Raw genomic sequence first — 9149 nt, forward strand, 5'->3', positions numbered from 1 at the left:
CCCAAGGTGATTTTCCTAAAGTTTGGGTCTGACCATGCCACCCGCCCTACCCTGTGATCAACAAACTCCAGCAGTCTCCTGATCTCTCCAGGATTAATTAGGAAATCTGCTTGGCTTTTACAAATCTTTACAACCTGATCTCTCGCTACCTTTCTTGCCTTTTCATGCCTGATTGCTTCCCAATGACCCACTGACACACCTTGCTGTTGCTGGCATGGGATACTTCATTTCCTGACTCCAAGAATCTGCACTGGCTTTCCCTCACGCCTGGAATGCTTTTCCCTCCACCCCTCTGCCTTCTTGGTTCCCTGGCTTCCTTCAAGTCTCTGAGCCAATCCTACCTCCTACAAGAAGGCCTTCCCAGGCACCTCTAATCTGTCTTCCTTCCTCCTGAGACTACCCCTAATTTATCTTGCTTGTCCATAGTGGTTGGTATTTGTCTCCCCTATTAGACTGTGACCTCCTTGAGGAAAAGGACCCTGATTTTTGCTTTTCTTTGTATTCTCAGTGCTTAGTACAGTGCCTGGCACACAGTAGGGGCTTAACAAATGCTTGTTGATGAAGTGATTTACTTTCTTTTTTTTTGTTTTGTTTTATTTTGTTGGGGTTTTTTGTTTGTTTTTTGGTTTTTGGTTTTTGGTTTTTTTTTTTGCTAGGCAATGGGACTTGCCCAGGGTCACACAGCTAGTAAGTGTCAAGTGTCTGAGGCAGATTTGAACTCAGGTCCTCCTGACTCTAGAGCCGTTGCACTATCCACTACGCTACCTAGCTGCCCCTGTTTTCTTCTCTCTTCCCTTTCCCTTTCTCCCTCTCTGCCTCTCTCTGTCTCTCTTCTTCTCCCTCCCTCTTCATGATGGATCAGTGACCAGTAGGTTTTTCCAGTTTCTTCTCTTCCTTTCCTGTCCATGTAGGACAAGGAGCAGAAATCCCTGTACTTTCTTTATTTCTGGCAGATACTCTGGCTTGTATGCTCCTCTCTGATGGCTGAATTTGGGATAAGAGATATGGAGTAGTAATCCATTGCCATTCTCATTTCCAGGTTTGTGTATCTTATTTTTATCTTTATTGTTAAGTGTTAATTAGCAGGAATAATTTAGTAGAAATAAACTTTTTGAGGGCAGTAATGGGTCTGGTTTTGCCCTTGTCTCCTTAGCACCTAGGACAACGCCTGGCATTTCTTGTTGTTGTGCTGTTGTTGTTGAGTTGTTCAGTCATGTCTGACTCTTCATGACCCCATGGACCATAGCACACCAGGCCCTTCTATCCTCCACTATCTCTTGAAGTCTGTCCAAGTTCATGTTCATTGTTTCCATCATTCTATTGATCTCATCCTCTGCCATTCTGTTCTCTTTTTGCCTTCAATCTTTCTGAACAGGGTCTTTTCCAATTATTTCTGTCTTCTCATTATAAACCAAAGTATTTAAGCTTCCGCTTCAGTACTTGATCTTCCAGTGAATAGTCTGAGTTAATTCCTTTAAGTATTGACTGATTTTATCTCCTTGCTGTCCAAGGGACTCTCAAAAGTCTTCTCCAGTACCGTAATTCAAAAGCATCGATTCTGCAGCTCTCAACTTTCCTTACAATCCAACTCTCACATCCATGCATTGTTATTAGGAAAAGCATAGCTTTGATCATACAGACCTTTGTTGGCAAACGGATGTCTTTGCTTTTTAGTATGCTGCCCAATTTGCCATAGCTTTCCTTCCAAGGAGCAAGCGTCTTTTAATTTCATGGCTATAGTCACCATCTGCAGTGATCTTTGAGCCCAAGAATATAAAAGCTGACACTGCTTCCATTTCTTCTCCCTCTGTTTGCCAGGAAGTGATGGGACCAGTTGCCAAGATCTCAGTTTTGTTTTTTTTTTCATGTTAAGCTTCAAGCCAGCTTTTACACTCTTCTTTTCCACCCTTATCAAGAGCTTCACTCTTCACTTTCTGCCATCAGAGTGGTATTGACTGCATATCTGAGATTGTTGATATTTCTCCTGGTAACTTTAATTCTAGATTGTTATTCAGCTAGCCTGGCATTTCACATGATGTACTCTGCATATGAGTTAAATAAATAAGGTGACAATACACAGCCTTGTTATAACTCCTTTTCCAATAAGTTGTTCCATGTTCCATTCTAACTGTTGCTTCTTGACCCGTAGACAGGTTCCTCAGAAGATAAGTAAGATGCTCAGGTACTCCCATGTCTTTGAGGACTTGCCACATTTTGTTGTGACCCACACAATCAAAGATTTTCATGTAGTCAATGAAACAGAAGCAGATGTTTTGTGTGGGTTTTTTTGTTTGTTTCTGGAATTCCTTTGCTTTCTCGATAATCCAGAAAATGTTGGCAATTTGGTCTCTAGTTCCTCTGTCTCTTCAAAAACCAGCCTGCTCTTCTGGTAATTCTTGGGTCACATATTGCTGAAGCCTAGTTTGCAGAATCTTAAGCATAACCTTGCTTGCATATAAAATGAGAGCAATTATTCAGTAATTTGAACACTTTCTGGCATTGCCCTTCTTTAGGATTGGGACATAAACTGATCTTTTCCAATCCAGTGGCCACTGCAGAGTTTTCCAAATTTGTTGACATATTGAGTTCATCGCTTTAACAGTATCATTTTTTAGGATTTCAAATAGCTCATCTGGAATTCTATCACCTTCACTAGCCTTATCATTATCAATGTTTCCTAAGGCTTTCTTAACTTCATTCTCTAGGGACTCTGGCCTCAGATAAGTAACTACACCATCGTGGTTGTTGGCGGTGTTAAGATCTTTCTTGTATAGTTCTACATATTCTTGCCATCTTTTCTTAATCTTTTCTACTTTTGTGAGTCCCTGCCATTTTGTCTTTTATCATGCCTATTTTTCACATGAGCTCATTAAAGAAAACCTCATCTGTCCTCCCTATTCTGTGGAATGCTACATTCAGTTGGGTGTGTCTTTCCCTTTTTCCTTTCCCTTTTCCTTTCCTTTTTTCCTCAGCTATTTGTAAAGCCTTGTCAGGCAACCATTTTGCTTTCTTGCTCTTTTTTTTTCTTTGGAATGTTTCTTGTAGCTGCCTCCTATATCATACGGCAAACCCCTGTCCGTATTTCTTCAGGCACTGCACATACCATATCTAATTCCTTAAATCTGTTCTTGACTTCCACTTCATATTCATAAGGGATGTTATCAGGTCGCACCTATATGGTCTGATGGTTTCCCCCACTTTCTTCAATTTAAGTCTGAATTTTGCAATAAGAAGTTCATGTCCTAAGCCACAGTTAGCTCCAGGTCTTGTTTCAACTGACTGAAAAGAGCTTCTCCACCTTTGGCTGCAAAGTATATAATCAATTTGATTCCTATTTTAACCACCTGGTGATGTCCATATGTAGAGTTATTTTTTGGGTTACTGAAAGAGAATGTTTGTTATGGCTAATGAATTATCTTGACCAAACCCTATTAGTCTCTGCTACACTTCATTTTGTTCTTCAAAACTAAATTTGCCTGTTATTCCAATTATCTTTTGATTTCCTGCTTTAGCATGCCAATCCTCTATGATCAATGTGACATCTTTTGGGGGCATTATTTCTGGAAGATGTTGGAGGTCTTCATAGAACTGATCAATTTTGCCCTCTTTGGCATCGGCGGTTGGAGCATAGACTTGTATTACTGTGATGTTGAATGCTTTGCCTTGGATTTGAACAGATCTCATTCAGCCATTCTGGCATATGATAGGGGCTTAGCAAACACTTGCTGAGTTGAGTTGACTTTGATCAATTTGTATATTTGTACTGAGAGGAAAAACTCCTGCACATATGGGCTTGGTAACAGTACAGCTGGTTGGTGGCTGTCCTTTGTTCTCAGAGAGGACCAAAATGACATCACTATGTTGGAGTCAAGGTAGAATGTGTCTGGCTGTGGCTGCTCAGACCAATATGAGTCCAAAATGCTCTCCCACAGGTTGGGCACAAATAATCCATGTGAACATGTGGGGTTGATTCTCTAAATCTGCACATCTCAGGTTTCTTTTGAGCTACTTCAATTCTGCTTTGCTCATAGAGCATGCCACCTTCTCTGATGTGAGTATGCCATGCTGAATGGTCCTATGCCAATGTCTACCATGTCACACAATTCCAAAGTTCTTTTTTTTTCCTTTTGGTGAGGCAGTTGGGGTTAAATGATTTTCCCAGAGTCACACAGCTAGAAAGCCTTATGTGTCTGAGGTCGGATGTGAACTCAGATTCTCCTGACTCCAGGGCCAGTGCTCTATCCACTGCGTCACCTAGCTACCCCCCAATTCCAAAGTTCTTAAGAGAGACCTTGACAGTGTCCTTGTATCGCTTCTTCTGACCACTATGTGAATTCTTGCCCTGTGTGAGTTCTCCATAAAATAGTCTTTTTGGCAAGCATTCAAACAACATGGCCAGCCCATCAGAGTTGCACTCTCTGAAGTAGAGTTTGAATGCTTGGTGGTTTAGTTCTAGAAAGGACTTCAGTGTCTGGTATCTTATCCTGCCAGGTGATCTTCAGAATCTTCCTGAGACAATTCAAATGGAAGTGACTCTGTTTCCTGGCATGGTGCTGGTGGACTGTCCAGGCTTCACAGGCATACAACAATGAAATCAGCACAATGGCTCTGTAGACCTTCAGTCTTCTCTCCCTTTGGAGCCTCCCAAACACTGAGCTAGCTCTGGCAACAGTACAATTAAACTGGTGTTGATTCAATGGCTGTATTCAACAAAAAGCCATTAAGGATTCAATGATAAGTTGCAAGGATATCTCCAGTGGAGTGCCCCAGGGATCTAGGCTTGGCCTTGAATCTTTTAACATTTTTATTAATGACTCATGTTCAGTTGTTTCAGTCATGTCTGACTCTTCCAGCCTCTATTTGGAGTTTTCTTGGCAAAGATACCAGAGTGGTTTGCCATTTCCTTTTTCAGATCATTTTACAGGTGAAGAAACTGAGGCAGATAGTGTTAAGTGACTTGCCTAGGGTCACACAAGTAGTAAGTGTTTGAGGCCAGATTTGAACTCAAGAGTATGAGTCTTTCTGACTTCAGGCCCAGCACTCTATGCACTATGGCGCCACCTAGCTACCCCTCCATGACCATATTAAAGCCTAAAAACAACATCCTTACCAAACTTGCAGTGTCATAGATCTGAGAAGAATAAGCAACCCAGCAGATGACAGGATCCAATAAGATCATGACTGGCTGAATCTAAAAAGATAATGCTTGGTGGGTATAAAAGCAAAATTACCCTTGAATTGAAAAAAAATTGGCTTCCTAAGCACAAGAGAAGGGAGGCATGGTTATACCAAAATTTCTCTATAAAAGATCTGGGGGTCTTAGTGGACCTCAAGCTCTGTATGAGGCAGCAGTGAGATAGGATAGCTAAGAGAGCTAATGTACTACATTAAGAGGAGTATGGCTTCCAGGAGCAAGGAGAGAATAGTGTCCCTACTCTTTGCCCCAGTCAGATGCCATCTGGAGTACTGTGCTCAGCTCTGGGTAATAGTGTTTATGAAGGATGTTGAGAATCTGACAAGTGTCTAGAAGAGAAAGACTAAGGTGGAGAAGGGCCTTAATCCAAATCATATGACAAATCATTGAAGGAACTGGGAAGGGTGTTAACCTATTAAAAAGAAGATTTAGAAAAAAAAAACCATGACAACTGTGTTCAAGTATCTGAAGGGTTGTCGTGTAGAAAAGGGAAAGGATTTTTTCAATTTGGCAAACCAGAAGAGACAGGCAGAAGCTGCCAAGAGTCCAATTGAGGCAGGACATTAGGAAAAGCTTCATAATGCCAAAAACTGCCACCAAGTAGAATGGGCTGCCTTAGGAGGTGGTGAGCCCCCCACATTGGAGGCCAACAGGCAGAGGTAGGAGGAGGCCTTTTGGGGTGGGATGCAGTAAGGACAGTTTTTCTAGCATTAACTAGACTAGATAGATGGTTGCTTCTAGCTCTAAATTCTGGGATCCGTTGTGACCCAGAGGGAGCTCCTTCTAATTTTCCTAATGAAGGAAGGGGCATTAGTGGCCCAGGTCCTGGTTGCCTGGCCTCCATCCTGGCTAGTCTACTGTTGGCCTGCCCAGATAGACACCTAGTCAGTTGGTCAATAAGCATTTATTAAACACATTCTATGTGCCAAATACTGGGTTAGAACTGGGGATACAAAGAAAAGGAGAGGGAGGAAGACTCTGCTTTCCAGGGGCTCACAGTCTATTGGGGGCAACATCATGCAAACAATTGTTTACTAACAAGCTATAGACAGGAAAAACTGGAGAAAATCAACAAAGGGAAGGCCATAGGGCTAAGGAAGACTGGGGAGGGCTTCTTGCAGAAGGTGGGATGTTAGCTGAGATTTGAGGGAAGTCAGGAGGGAGAGGGCAATGAAGGAGGACATTCCAGACATGGAAGACAGATAGTGTAAATGCCTGGAGGCCTATGGAATGTTTTATTTGAGGAACAGCCAAGAGGCAAGTGGCACTGGATTCCAGAGCATATGAGGGAATGATATATGAGGAGACCAGAAAGGCAGGAGGGAGCCCTGTTATGATAGACATTCCAGAAGCCAAAGAAAGAATTTTCTGTTTTACCCTAGAAGTTACCAGGGAGTCACTGGGATCAAGCCTGACCACCAGGGGCCATTTTCTCTGTCACCTTGGGATACTAAAGAGGCAGCAGCCTTTGGAGGGATGTGGCTACTCAGGGACAATTAATAATTGGCACTTCTCTTTGGTTGAGTGTCTGAGAAGGGTCTCTACTTCAATGGCCTTGACAAGGCGAAGGCCACATGGGGTCATGGAAATCACCCTGGACTTTGGGCCAGGACTCTTATTCCTACTACTTATCCCTGTGCCTATGGACATGTATCTTCCCCTCCCTGGATCTTAGCTTCTTCTGTGAAATGAGGTCATTGGATGGGATCATCTCCAGGAGCCCAAGTAGCCTCAGCATTTTTATTTTCAGTTTCTTGAGATAATTGTTCTCACTTTTCCCAATTGGAGGAGTTAATCTGCATGGTGCACCAAGGGCAAAATGAAAACCCGGGGAATTTAAGGCCTTGCTAGCCTGTCCTTGGTCACTGGTGACCCTAGGCAGACCCCTTGGCCTTGCCAAGATGCAGCTACCTCTTCTGTAGAGACACCACCCTCCTGATGTCATTGATCCTTTCAAGAACAAAGGGCAAACAGCCACAAACAACAAGATATCTGCACTAGGGCAGCTAGGTGGCACAGTGGATAGAGCACCGGCCTTGGAGTCGGGAGGACCTGAGTTCAAATCTGGCCTCAGACACTTGACACTTACTAGCTGTGTGACCCCGGGCAAATCACTTAATCCCATTGCCTAGCAAAAAACCAAGAAATCTACTGTCTCCATCATAGAATACTAGAGGTGAAAGGATCCTTAGAGGTGACCTTAGAGACACATGAAGGAGGGCTTAGTATTGTTCTGCTTAGCCCCAGAGGGTAGAACCAGGGGAAGTTTCAAAAAAGCAGATAAGATGGGGGGGGGAGTACTTACAATGGGAGCTGACCAACAGTGAAAGGGGCTGGTTCACCTCCCCTCAACTTTAGGAGGGAAATGGACTCAATGGCCTCTCAGGATGTAGTAAGGAGACCAGAGGTCTGCAAGCCCAGCCTAGGTGACATTTATCAGGTATAATGTAGCAGGACTTCTTATTTAGGCACATGGTAGACAAGATGGCACCTGGGGACCCTTCCAACTCTCCAATCTCAGTGGATTTCTGTGCTCCACTTCTCAAATGAGAAAAGTGAGATCCAGAGAAATGAAAGGACTTTCCCAGGGTCACACAGCTAGTATGGGTTGGGAGTAAATCTTGAAGTCAAGTCTTTTTCACCCAAAATCTGATCCTTAAACTCTACACCCCACTGCCTCTCTGTTTCCACTGCATGTATCAGCATAGGGTCTGGCACAGAGCAAGAGCTTAATCAATGTCTGCTGATTAATTATCTTCACCACCTCCACCAGCATCCCCCCCCCACCATCATCATCATTATCATGGTAACAATTGGTGAATGGTTCCATTGTTTAGGGCAAGGGTTTTGTTAATACCATTCCAATTTGGTTTAGTTTATCCATTTAACATTCATGTTATAAGTGGTAACAAACAAGTTATGAGATGCATTTTCTCACAAACACATCTGAGTTTAGAAGACCCTGTGAGTGACCTCTCCCTCAAAGCCTTCACTTGCAGTCAAGAAGGCCTGAGTTCAAATCTTGCCTCCAACAAGGTAAATGTGACCCTCGGCAAATCACCTTATTGGCTCTCAGTTTCCTCATCTATAAAAGGAGGGGGTTGGATTCAGTGGCCTCTAAGATCCTTTTCAGCTCTAGATTTGTGATCTTATGATGGCCCTTACAATGGGGCTACCATTGCTCAGATGACATTCTTTGGAGGCACTTCTCAAAGCCCATAAGACCCTCTTGGGCACTTCCTTAGGAAAGAAAATCTTGTTCCTTTGAGCATGGGTTTGATTTTCTGTTAACTCTGAAGGCTCTTGGAGTTAAATCTAGAAAATAAAGAATGTGAACAGGGGTTGGTGAGCTTGGAGATGCAAATGAATAGAAGGAATAGCTCTGACAATCCAATTGCACTTATTAAATGTTATTCAGTCATGTCCAACTCTTTGTGACCCCATTTGGAACTTTCTTGGCAGAGATACTGGAGTGGTTTGCTATTTCCTTCTCCAGCTCATTTTTGCATATGAGGAAATAGAGGTAAACAGAGTTAAATGACTTGCCCAGAGTCACACAGATAGTAAATGTCTGAGGCCAGATTTGAACTTATGAAGGTAAGTCTTTCTGATTCCAAGCCCAGTGCGCTATCCAATGTGCCACCTAGCCTCTTGAAATTCAAAGAGCTATCCTAGGCACAAGAGATACCAAGAGCAAAAGAAAACAGTCCTTGCCCTCAAGGGGCTTGCATTCTAATGTAACAATAATAATAATAATGACAACCATGATAATACAAACCATTCAAACAGTCTTATTAAAGACCTACCATGTTCCAGGAGCTCTACTATGTGGTGCTAGCTATAAAAAGACCATAACAAAACAAGGGGATTGCATTCTTCCCGTCTCTGCTTCCAGTCTCCCAAGTTCGTAACCTTGGCATTATCATGGACTCTTCACTTTCTTTTACTCCATGGG

Source organism: Phascolarctos cinereus, unplaced genomic scaffold (assembly GCF_003287225.1).
Source record: "Phascolarctos cinereus isolate Bilbo 61053 unplaced genomic scaffold, phaCin_HiC Scaffold_4;HRSCAF=312, whole genome shotgun sequence".
Classification (NCBI taxonomy): Eukaryota; Metazoa; Chordata; class Mammalia; order Diprotodontia; family Phascolarctidae; genus Phascolarctos; species Phascolarctos cinereus.